This window comes from Bubalus kerabau, chromosome 19, assembly GCF_029407905.1.
Source record: "Bubalus kerabau isolate K-KA32 ecotype Philippines breed swamp buffalo chromosome 19, PCC_UOA_SB_1v2, whole genome shotgun sequence".
Taxonomy (NCBI): domain Eukaryota; kingdom Metazoa; phylum Chordata; class Mammalia; order Artiodactyla; family Bovidae; genus Bubalus; species Bubalus kerabau.
In genome coordinates this window covers 53,026,344-53,039,748 of record NC_073642.1, presented here as the reverse complement: position 1 = coordinate 53,039,748, position 13,405 = coordinate 53,026,344, and the positions used below count along the sequence as shown (strand labels likewise).

The following is a 13,405-nucleotide window of genomic DNA, read 5'->3' as shown; positions in this document are numbered from 1 at the left end:
CCAACAATATACTCAGACTATAATTCCGTTGCCCTTGACTATGTAAATTAAGGATATTGTTATTTAGGGGAGATAGGTGACATAAGTTTGGGTGAAATTTTGATTGTTGTTGTGGCTCTTTGCTTCAAACTACAGCAGGTAATCACTTTTACCCTCAGGATACTATTTTATTTGCTTTTCCCTCTGTAGATTTAAGTTTTGGTCCTATATATGGTATAGGGGGCTGCTGTTTGGGATGAACTATCATCAATAGCTGCTATTCTCTTCCCTCAGCCATATCATGCGGAATATTTCTCAAAATTCTCCTCAACCTTCACCATGAGCACCCACTATTGTTCCTGGATTTAAAAGCCTGGAAGAAGGTATAAATCCCCACTATGTCCATGCCGCATAGGGTTTCTCCACTTTCATTCTGCTGCTAAGCTGCTAAGTCGCTTCAGTCCTGTCCGACTCTGTGCGACCCAATGGACGGCAGCCTACCAGGCTCCCGCATCCATGGGATTCTCCATGCAAGAACACTGGAGTGGGTTGTCATTTCCTCCTCCAATGCATGAAAGTGAAAAGTGAAAGTGAAGTCACTCAGTCATGTCCGACTCTTCGCGACACCATGGACTGTAGCCTACCAGGCTCCTCTGTCCATGGATTTTCCAGGCAAGAGTACTGGAGTGGGGTGCCATTGCCTTCTCTGCCACTTTCATTCTAGTCTTTAGCAATTTATTAAAAATGTCTAGCCGAATCTTCTAGTAGAGTTATACACAATGTCTTGCCCAGGTAAGCAAGTGATTAAATTCGTGCCAGTCTTCCTTAATTTTTCAGCTGTTTGCCCCATGACTAGTTTTCCAATGGGTTCAAAAAAAAAAAAAAAAAAAAAAAAAAAACAAAAAACTTAATTTGAAAATTTCTAGGTTCTTATGTTGGTTTGTTTTAAGAGTAGAAACAATGCCCTTTCAGGTCTGTACCTTCTGAGTTCAATCCAGAATAAGCTATTCTCTCTTACCTTTTTTTAAAGGAGAATAAAATGAACATAACAACAGAAGAATTTCTCAAGCAATGCTTGAGGTCCTTAAACTTACCCCTGCAAAAAGTGAGCTGGGAAATCTGCTCATCTCTATAGTCCCCAGGGACATAATCCCTAAAGACCATTTCTATCAGTGAAAGTGCATGAACAAGAAAGTTCCATCCAGAAATATATTCATTTTAAAAATCGAAATATCTTCCACTATAATATAAGGGTTCCTCATAAATGTTTAACATTATTTCATCATTGCTCTGGATTTCTCACCTTTTACTAGATGGAACTTTTCATGCAACTTCCCTCATCATTGTTTGCATGGAGAAATATATATCATATTTACATTATGGGACATGTGGGTCACCCTCTATGGGGACATGTGCCCTGAGCTGACAGAGAAGGCATTGCATGTTACTAAATAATTTGAAAGCCTTGACGACGTATTTATTACAAACTTTGCTGTCTAGTGGGGCTGAACTCTTAGTATCTTGTGGCTCTGTGTAGGCTCTGAAATCTCTGTGGAGAGCTCTAGACAACAGTTTTCTGCTGAGATATCTGGGTCACACTCTTGAGTATGCAGATCTTGGGAGTTTGGTCAGGAACCAAGGGAAGTTTATGCATATTTTAGAACCCCTTTTCTGTGCCCCCATTCTATTACCCGCTCCCTCAAATACCCTTGTCAACACCAATCTGTGATCTCTGCATTTTCTCTTCCAAGTCCCACCATTCTCTGCTTGGACTCTGCTTCCCTGATGTAAGGTTTTGACAGTTCCCTGGAGGAGTCAGCTGAGTTGAATGTGGCCCTCACTTCATGAGTTTATCCTTATCTCAAAGATAGTAGAATGATTTTACTCTATGTGGAATATATAAAAAAGACTTTTTATATAATTTTTTTAGCCTTTACTGTATTGAATACTGTATCATAACTGGAAAAATACAGACAATATTTTTAAAAGAAAAAGAATATATTTGATGCACATTAGCAGATCAATAAATGATATATTTGTGAGACTTTATGGAAACAATATGATAGAGCCTCATCACCTCTAAATTTTAGTTAAGTGTATTATTAAACGTAAAAAAAGTGAACCAGAAATAACCAGTAATAAATATTTTTCTTCTCATGAGAGTGTCTTTCTAACCACACATATAACAAAAGAAATGAGAAAAATAAATTTCACTAGACCTAAGAAAATAAGTATTTAAAATTGTTATACATAAATATTTATATATATGTAATGAGAACACAAAAGTGTGGCCAAAGGTATAGAATGAGTAATACAAAATATTTAACATTCCATATGATTAATAAAATGTAATATTTTCCATTATAATCTTGGTAGACAAGTCAAATATTAGGAAGTAATGTGATACAAAAATGATTAACACTGCTCAAGAAAGAAATATGATACTTAAGAAGAATGATCAAACACTTAGAAATAGTTAAAAATACTATTGAATATTCAACATTTATTATGGTGAGTTCAAAGAGGCACTCTAATTAAAATGCTAGTGTGAACATGAAATTCCTTGATTTTACTGGATATAAAAATTTAGCAGCATTTTTTATGTCAACAAAATTCCAAATTCTAAATATCTAAAATAGCTAATGTATCAGTTAAGCAGTAATTTCATGTAAATTATTAAAATGTTCAAATATAGATAATACTTATATATGACTTATGGCATCACTGACTTGATGGACATAAGCTTGGGTAAGCTCCAGGAGTTGGTGATGGACAGGGAAGCCTGGCATGCTGCAGTCCATGGGGTTGCAAAGAGTCAGACATGACTGAGCGACTAAAATGAACTGAACTGAACTGATAACTTATACTTCATTTATGTGATAAAATATCATGTAGACAAGCTTATAAACAATTTCCATGCCATGATATAATGTTAAAATAATAGCAAAAAGCAAGAATTTATGTAGAAAGTGAATTCCACAACATAAGTGAATTTATTTTGTCTGTGTTTGCACATCAAGATGGGAGGCACAGGAAGAAAAGAAATTCTAAAAACATTTGTCATTGAACAATAGAAACACAGGAGTTGTTTTCCTTTCTTGGTATTTTTAAAGTTTCTCAAGAAACACATTATGAAATTTGAAAAATAATTTTGAGTATATGGTTAAGTTTGGATGGTATTTACTATAATTGCATATTTTCAACTTTTCAATTGATGACAAAAAGTAAATATGTAAAGCAAAATGGACCTAAACTAGAACTGAGTGTATGTATAGAAAGAGAGAGCATAAGAGCAAGAAAAACAGAATATAGAGTATATATACAATATACAGGGGCTTCCCAGGTGGCACAGTATGAGAATGTACCTGCCAATGCAGGAGACATGGGTTTGATCCCTGGGTTGGGAAGATCCCCTGGAGGATAAAATGTCAACCTACTCTAGCATCCTTGTCTGGAAAATGCCATGGCAGGCTACAGTCCATGGGGTCACAAAAGAGTTGGACAGGACTCAGTGACTAAACATACAATATATAGGTAAATAACCACATAGCATATATAAAGGTGAGATAAAAATGTGCACTCAGAGCATAAACGTTGGGGTAAGAGATAATGGATACCATGAAAAATGAAAAAAGTATGGATCATGCAAATTGAGTTTTTTTTTCAACTAAAATACATTAGCATCAAATCCATCTATAGAGAATGACTTCAGCACATGATATACTTTATGAGAAAATCACATTCTCAAATGCTTGTACCAAATGGGTAGCATCAAGCTTGGAAAACTGACCCAACAATTTATGCCTTAACACTTGTTCCAGAATTACAACTGGGCCCATCAACCACCTGTCCAGTGATTTCAGCAACTGGTTGTGCCATAATAGAGATGCAGCTGTTTCTTTTCTTACTCCCATAAGCATCAAAACCATGTGAAAACCAAGCAGCAAAATTTCAGATTTATAATAGGTCAGTCATAAAGTTTAGATATAAACTCTCAGTATGTCCATGATCATTTATTCAGCACCCACAATGTCTATAGCTGTATACTAAGTGCCTTGAGAAAAATAAACAAAAAGCATGAGTTGACTTCCTGTACTTCAAAAACAAAGTATGTACTTGAAAATTTGAGATAATTTCTGTGAAACCAGAAGGAATATGTTTTGGCTAAACTATAGCTATTAGTGTTTTAATCATAACTGAAAGCTGCCCTAAGCATGAGGAAAACAAGTACAGAGATTAAAATGTATTCTAAATCTTTAAAAAATATACATATTCATTGGTGAATTTTTATTGTCAGAGGATTGATGAATTTTGATGAATTTAATTATAAGAAAGAGTCTTTGCTTTGCCACAAAAGGGAGTAAATGTATACATAGCAGAGCTTAAGAAGCAGTCATGACCCAACCAGGTCATGAACCTTGGTTGAAACCTTTGAGTTAAGGTAATTGCAGTTTTTAACTTAATAAAAGTAGCTTAAAAAAAAATAGTGCCATTTGCCACAACATGGATGGACCTAGAGATTCTCATATTGAGTAAGGTAAATCAGATAAAAAAAAATATCATATGATATCACTTATATGTGGAATATAAAAATAAGGCTACAAATGAACTTATCTAAAAAACTGAAATAGAGTGACAGATGTAGAAAATAAACTTATAGCTGGGGTAATAAGAGGGTTAAATTGGAAGATTGGAATTTACACATACAGACTACTATATATATATAATGTGGATAACTAATAAAGACCCACTGTATACCACATGGAACTCAATACTCTGTAATGACTTATATGGGAAAAGAATCTTACAAAAAAATAGATATATTGATATAACTGATTCACTTTACTGTACACCTGAAACTAACATCAGTTCAGTTCAGTCACTCAGTCGTGTCTGACTCTTTGCGACCCCATGAATTGCAGCACGCCAGGCTTCCCTGTCCATCACCAACTCCCAGAGTTCACTCAGACTCACGTCCATCGAGTCAGTGATGCCATCCAGCCATCTCATCCTCTGTCATCCCCTTCTCCTCCTGCCCCCAATCCCTCCCAGCATCAGAGTCTTTTCCAATGAATCAACTCTTCGCATGAGGTGGCCAAAGTACTGGAGTTTCAGCTTCAGCATCATTCCTTCCAAAGAAATCCCAGGACTGATCTCCTCCAGAATGGACTGGTTGGATTTCCTTGCAGTCCAAGGGACTCTCAAGAGTCTTCTCCAACACCACAGTTCAAAAGCATCAATTCTGCTCTCAGCTTTCTTCACAGTCCAACTCTCACATCCATACATGAACACAGGAAAAACCATTATACCCCAGTATAAATTAATAAAAATACAAAAACATTTAAAAAAATACAAAAAAGTCTAAAAAAATTTGAGATCATTTATATAGAGCATACATTAGTAATTAAAAGTAAAAGTACATGAATTTAAGCTTTGTACTTTGAATTCAACAGCAAAAATTCATGGAAAAACCATTTTAAATAGCTTTCATTATTCCAGTGTTTGAACTCGTTGAAAAAAAATAATTTCATAAAGTCATGGAGACTGCTGGCATTCCTGCAGTCAATCTCAGCCTAACAAAATCCATTTCTTTGATACTTGGATTGATAACCAGTGTTGGAGGTAGCATTGAGGAAGACATGGTTTAATGGTTAATTAATTGAATCCATAGCCTATTTTTGAAAATGGGACTGCTAAAACAACTAATCTTCTCTACAGTTTAAAATCCTTTATTTCTTTAAATTTTTGTCCCTTTCCTTTTAAACAGCATAACTTTGAATAAATCTACCAATGACGGACATGAAGCACCACTGCTGAAACGAAAGTGGGTGCAGCTTTGGAGCAATGGCTGTTCCCTGCAGCCAACAGAGCTTTAAAATCATAAGCAAAAACAAACAAACAAACCAACATTGCTTTGGAATTTGAAATGGATCTGAATTTTGAATGGAATTATCTCTTGGAGAACCTTAAGTCTTCTCTCTGGGGGCTTTCCCAGTCTGCTTTACCAAGTAATTACCTCGTCTGGATAGGCTTGATGCAGCCATGGCCCTAAAGTGTTTTTTGGCCTGGTGTGTTTATGTTTTGAGAAAGTCACTCAATTTTTTTCCACTTGTTTTTTTTTTGCCTTGTTTGTTTCCCTTTTGTTTCTTAAATAACAAAGTATATGTTAGGTTTGTGAACCTAGGGTGCTAATATTTTGGTAGAGTTTTGAAAATTTGCAAAATGCTGATTTTAAAAAGAAAGGCATTCTTCTTGGTTTTGAGAAATTGATGGTATTATATACATTCAGCTTCTTAAATTAGCAATTTATAATTTCTTCCGTATCTTTAGGGCAGACATTTTTTAACAAGTAGGATTCATTTAAAGGAATGGATATTTTGGTGAAGATTCTGAGCATATCTAATCTTATTTTCAATTTACATATAAAAACCAACCTCTTTGGAGTAAAATATAAATAGCTTAAGAACATTGAAGGTAATCTCTAACCTAATCCATATATTCTGTTTTTCCTTTTTGATGCTATGCTATGCTATGCTAAGTCACTTCAGTCGTGTCCAACTCTGTGCGGCGCCATAGACGGCAGCCCACCAGGCTCCCCTGTCCCTGGGATTCTCCAGGCAAGAACACTGGAGTGGGCTGCCATTTCCTTCTCCAATGCATGAAAATGAAAAGTGAAAGTGAAGTTGATGAGTCAGATTCTTTTCTTCTACTCAGTCATCATTTTTCTGAATTCCATTGCCTCAGGTTAGTTTTTGAAGATACTGTGTTGAAGATAATAAGCATGAAAAGGATATCTGAGAACATTTTTTAAGGATATTTGTAATATTCCTGTTACATGTTAAAAATAAGTAGAATAACTTCATTTTTGGAGTTCCTTTTCAAGTCTTCTCCATGTGTTATTCACAAAGCAGGTATCTTTCTTGCTGATTTTCAGTTATTTATCTTATATAGGAAGTAGGTCAGAAAACACCATGTATTTTTTCCTTCTGCCAGCCAACACATTTAAAGTACTCATTTGGGGATCCATGATCAAAAATATACTTGAGAATATCAACACTAAATATTGGTCTTAATGCATATATGATTTCCTTCAAAATTTAATAGTTTCACAGTGGCGAGCAATATTGTCTCATCTATTACTAGCAAGCCAGAATTGTGGATTTGATTGTAATAAAACAAATTGATGGTAGCAGCAGGTTTGGCCATACCAAAGTCTTTGCATATTCTCAAATTTTCCAGACTCCAATATATTTTCCATTGTGTTAGAATGTAAGCAGATTGAAAATGGCATGTAACCAAAAACAAATTGCAAAAGAACCAGAATATGACAGTTTCTGGATTGTCCCACACTTGTGGACACTTAATTTTCACTTATGTACTTATCTCAAATAAATTAATTAATATAGAACTTATTCAATTAAGTAAAGTATGGAAATATATTTACTACAGTAAATGCTACTTTCATAAATTATTTTCTTACTTTTCCTTATACTTTAACCCTTATTTATCAATCTCTAAGCCTATAGCTAAATTTTCATTGTTATTACAGTTTACATATATGGAATTATATCAGAGTTATGAGTGCCCCAAAATAAAGTGTGTCACTGTTACCAAGTCCAAGCTCACACTGCTTGCTTTGTGATAGGCCAGTAAATTGAGAGATGTGGTGTTCAGGCAAGGAATAGGGACTTTATTAGGAAAACCAGCAGACCGAAATGTTGGTGAACTTGTGTTGCAAAGAACCATTTCACTTGAGTTAGAATTCAGGCTTCTTTTAAAGAGGAAGGTATGTGGCTGGTTGTTGCAAACTTCTTGTTACTGGAATCCTTTGTTCTTGCAGCTGTCCACATAGGTCTGGTCACAGTGTTCCTGTAAACCTCCAGCAAGACAAATGCTCATATCTGTTCTAAAACTTTTTTTCTCTATATGGGTGAAAAGTGATATACCTTTAAAGGTCAAGCCTGGGTGGGGAGCCTTTGAGAATCGGCTGTCTTGGTTATTCTTTTACAAAAGTGCAGAGCCAGCATGACTAAGCACAGGAGACAGAACACAAAGGTTAGATTTAAAGGAACAGATCCAATCTTTCACTGATATAAGGGACCAGGTAGAATGTCCAAGTGAAGCAATACTGTCTAGGGCATCCTATAACGTCCTTTTTATTTGATGAGGTCTGAACAGGCAGCAATTATTTTTTCTTCCATAACTGCCAAAACTATGGAGAGTGTGATCTGCCCACATAACCCCAATAAACTTTACGTGGTGAGCACCCCTAAATTCTGTCAACTGTTTTTAGATATCTCTGCTGGTGGAGGCGAGATAGTGCAAATCAAAGCTGTTGATATGGATGTTTCTGATTTGCCAACCAAGAAGGCATCTTTTTTTTTTTTTTTTTTTTTTTTTTTTAGTGACATTTTTTGACATCTGAGAGTAGCAGTACTTAAACTAAATTCTGTCCTAGGTTCTGGACGCAAAATGCAGGGGCGTTTAAATACTCCTGGAAGAGTCTTGCAAATTCGTGAGGCCTTGCCACACGAATGTAAAGTGATCATGTTTTTTTTGGTGACAAGAGGGCAGAAGTGAAGGCCCTGGAAATGTCCATGGTAGCATATGAAAAGTGAAAAATGTTTGCAAAGAATTCAGTTATTGCCTTGATATCTGGAAAAACCATGACTGCTAGACCAAAGTTGAATTTAGCTGGTGATAATCCTGTGTAAACTTCCACCTCCATTTGGCTTTTCACCAACTGTAGATCATACCGAGCTTTTATACTACAATATCACATTATTTTACAACATCTGTAGAGTTTAAGCTCTAAATCAAATCTATTATTTCCATTTTGCCTCCTGAAATTCTTTTAACATTTTATTTTATAGTGGAGTAATAGCTGGTTACCAATATTTTTTTTAATTTCAGGTGGACAGCAAAGAGACTCAGCTATACATACACATGTATCCACTTTACCCTAAACTCCCTTCCCATCCAGGCTTCCACATAACATTGAGCTGAGTTCCCCGTGCTATACTGTAGAACCTTGTTGGTTATCTGTTATATATATCAGATCAGATCAGTCGCTCAGTCCTGTCCGACTCTTTGTGACACCATGAATCGCAGCACACCAGGCCTCCCTGTCCATCACCAACTCCCAGAGTTCACTCAGACTCACGTCCATCGAGTCCCTGATGCCATCCAGCCATCTCATCCTCTGTCGTCCCCTTCTCCTCTTGCCCCCAATCCCTCCCAGCATCAGAGTCTTTTCCAGTGAGTCAACTCTTCACATGAGGTGGCCAAAGTACTGGAGTTTCAGCTTTAGCATCATTCCTTCCAAATAAATCCCAGGGCTGATCTCCTTCAGAATGGATTGGTTGGATCTCCTTGCAGTCCAAGGGACTCTCAAGAGTCTTCTCCAACACCACAGTTCAAAAGCATCAATTCTTCAGTGCTCAGCCTTCTTCACAGTCCAACTCTCACATCCATACATGACCATAGGAAAAACCATAGCCTTGACTAGACGAACCTTTGTTGGCAAAGTAATGTCTTTGCTTTTGAATATGCTATCTAGGTTGGTCATAACTTTCCTTCCAAGGAGTAAGCATCTTTTAATTTCATGGCTGCAGTCACCATCTGTAGTGATTTTGGACCCCAGAAAAATAAAGTCTGACACTGTTTCCACTGTTTCCCCATCTATTTCCCATGAAGTGATGGGACGGGATGGAGTGTGCATATGAGAATCCCAAATTTCCTAACTATCCCTCTTCCTCCCTGGAGATAGATAGATAGATTTCATTTATATATATATATATATATATATATATATATATATATATATATATATATATATATATAAAAAGTGAAAGTCCCTCAGTCATATCCGACTCTTTGAGACCCCATGGACTAAACAGTCCATGGAATTCTCCAGGCCAGAATACTCGAGTGGGGAGCCTTTCCCTTCTCCAGGGGATCTTCCCAACCTAGGGATCAAACCCAGGTCTCCCACATTGTGGGCGGATTCTTTACCAGCTGAGCCACAAGGTATATTGGACTGCCCAAGACTGAATTGGGAAAAAAATTTGGAGCTATCCTTTTATCCCATTAGCACTTTTATACATGAATTCTTCCTGATCAAAAGAATCCTCTCTATAATTTAATACTTTCAGAGAGGTGGCAAGTAAAACAAAAGCATTATGCAATCAGCATGTGTGCTAAGTCGCTTCAGTCATGTTCGACTCTTTTGCGACCCTGTGGACTCTAGGCCGCCAGGCTCCTCTGCCCATGGGATTCTGCAGGCAAGAATACAGAAGTGGGTTACCACACTCTCCTCCAGGAGATCTTCCCCACTCAGGGATCAAACCTGCATCTCTTTTGTCTCCTGCATTGGTAGGCAGGTTCTTTATCACTAGCGCCACCTGGCAGAAGTGGCTAAAACTATAATTTGAGTTGGCTCAAAGGGCACCACCCACAAGATCATGTTAGCTTCCCTTTCACATTGTGAACCTTATTTAACTAACTTCCTCTGTTAAATCTGAGTTCCCCCCACCTCCACAAGACTGAATTTGGTTGGTCATTTAAAATACTTGAATGCAACAGATTGATAAAAGCTTGAATCATTCCTTTTTCTGAAGTTTCCTTGATACTCAAATGGGTGAGTTCCTAGTACCTTTGGTCCCTCTCAGGGACAGTGAAAACATGACCACATCTCTCTCTACTCTTCTCCCCTCTTTTCACACCCTAAGGAATTCAAATTCATTAGGAAGGAGAGAGAGATTAGAGGACATAGGAGATATTGGCTTCATTCCATTAAGCAAGATGCATTTGCATTTGGTTTCTAATAATGTGGCAATTGCTTCTGGTGCAACTAAATGAACTTCTACTGTTTTTTGTCTACCTAAAGCTTTGAATCATATGGTTTTGATTACTAACACAGCTTATTTGGCATTGAGAACCCCTTTACTCAGCAGCTATAGACACATGCTTTTGGACTAGGGGTATGGGATTTGCACCATTTGGTTCACTTCTTCTTGACTCACAGAGTGGCAACAATTTTAAAGCAGTCTTTTTAAAGATGTGGCTTCTGCTGCTCCATTTCCATAACATGTCTTTTAAGCTCTTGTCCATTTTCAACATAAGGGACAATAGAATGTTTTAGATTTCTTCATAATTACTTTCTCCTTCTGCAGTAGGTCACCTTTATTAGCACTGCAAACCCAATCCAGAGCAATAGGAAACTGAAATCTAGCCAGTCCTTCTGTGTCTTTCTGTGTGAGTTCATTCACCTCAGGGAAAACTCACTCAGAGCCAAAGATCCTTTATTCCAACCAGCATGAGACCTCACATTGCCATCTCCAAATTGACCAAAGTTTGGCATGATAAATGCAGCATGAGTAGGGCCATGCTGCTGCTGCTGCTAAATCTCTTCAGTCGTGTCTGACTCTGTGCGACCCCATAGACGGCAGCCCATCAGGCTCCGCCATCCCTGGTATTCTCCAGGCAAGAACCCTGGAGTAGGTTGCCATTTCCTTCTCCAATGCATGAAAGTGAAAAGTGAAAGTGAAGTCCCTCAGTCGTGTCTGACTCTTAGCAACCCCATGGACTGCAACCTACCAGGCTCCTCCGTCCATGGGATTTTCCAGTCAAAGTACTAGAGTGGGTTGCTGTTGCCTTCTCCAGAGTAGGGCTATAAGACACTACAATTATTAACATTTTTCCTTAGCAGGTATTACATATCTTTATATACTGTTTTCTAAGTGGAGCAGCCAGACTTCTAACTGTATACCTGATGCACATCCACAGTGATTGTAAGTTTCCCTCTTTACCTGTTCACTGAGACCGTGTTTTTGTAATCGTTGTCTGAAAGGAGTCATAATCTTATACCCATCCAAGATGTATTTTACTGCTGTTTTAGTTGTTATAAAGGGGCAAGCTGTAGATTGATGGACATATTAATAAGGAAGGTTTCCCACATGAAGGAGAGTTAGCAACAATCATGGCACTATTCAGGCCACAGTAATCGAACTTAATTCCTGGCAATAAACAGACATGATTCATTGCCTAGATGACCTACAGTTTAGTTAACATTTTGACTGCTGAATCCCATGAACTTTCCATATTCTATTAAGTAGATTTGAGGCCTTCATTCTTAATTTTTGGGAAGTCAAATTTCTTGCTTTTTCTTATTAAAGTATACTCAATGTTCAGTATTGTTTTTAGTTGAATAATATGCTGATATTGTTATAGATAATAATTAATTGAAAGTTATAAGCATTGCTGATAATAACCATCAGCAATAATAATTAAATAACCATAAAATATAATCTAATAAATATAATTTATTTTATTATTTTATATAATAGATACATTATATATTATAAATATATTATAAATATATAAATATTTATATCTTATAAATATATTTATATATATTATATGAAAGTGGAGAGTGAAAAAGTTGGCTTAAAGCTCAACATTCAGAAAATGAAGATCATGGCATCCAGTCCCATCAGTTCATGGGAAATAGATGGGGAAACATTGGAAACAGTGTCAGACTTTATTTTTCTGGGCTCCAAAATCACTGCAGATGGTGACTGCAGCCATGAAATTAAAAGACACTTACTCCTTGGAAGAAAAGTTATGACCAACCTAGATAGCATATTCAAAAGCAGAGACATTACTTTGCCAACAAAGGTCCAGCTAGTCAAGACTATGGTTTTTCCAGTGGTCATGTATGAATGTGAGAGTTGGACTGTGAAGAAGGCTGAGCGCCAAAGAATTGATGCTTTTGAACTGTGGTGTTGGAGAAGACTCTTGAGAGTCCCTTGGACTGCAAGGAGATCCAACCAATCCATTCTGAAGGAGATCAGCCCTGGAATTTCTTTGGAAGGAATGATGCTGAAGCTGAAAGTCCAGTACTTTGGCCACCTCATGCAAAGAGTTGACTCATTGGAAAAGACTCTGATGCTGGGAGGGATTGGGGGCAGGAGGAGAAGAGGACGACAGAGGATGAGATGGCTGGATGGCGTCACTGACTCGATGGATGTGAGTCTGAGTGAACTCTGGGAGTTGGTGATGGACAGGGAGGCCTGGCGTGCTGTGATTCATGGGGTCGCAAAGAGTCGGACATGACTGAGTGACTGATCTGATCTGATCTGATAAGCATTGAATATACTTCTCATGGTTTACAATATATCCTTGCTGCTTATTTATTTTATACATTTGTGTCTCTTAATCCCACATCCCTATCTTGCCCCTCCCACTTTCCTGATCCCCACTGGTAACCATTAGTTTGTTTTCTATATGTATGAGTCTGTTTCTGCCTTGTTATATGCATTTTTGTTTTAATATTTAGATTCTATAAACAAGTGATGTAAGAGTATTTGTCTTTGTCTGATGTATTTCACTCTATACTCTCTAGGTGTATCCACATTGTTTAAAA

At 37.2% G+C, this 13,405-nt stretch overlaps 1 protein-coding gene across 28 annotated transcripts in view; it reads left to right on the top strand.

Annotated features, from left to right (window-relative positions):
• The window catches only part of LOC129634294 (DBH-like monooxygenase protein 1), a 326,306-nt gene that overhangs the window by 113,181 nt on the left and 199,720 nt on the right, over positions 1-13,405 (top strand). For 2 of the 28 annotated variants that reach the window (XM_055556396.1, XM_055556393.1), the window contains one exon: positions 274-362. The exons of 25 other annotated variants lie outside the window; for them this stretch is intronic. The gene's annotated coding sequence lies outside the window, so the exon portion shown is untranslated. Of the gene's footprint in view, positions 1-273; positions 363-5,746; positions 7,590-13,405 lie in introns of those variants that run through there. One more of the 28 variants, XR_008705534.1, reaches the window with a different exon arrangement.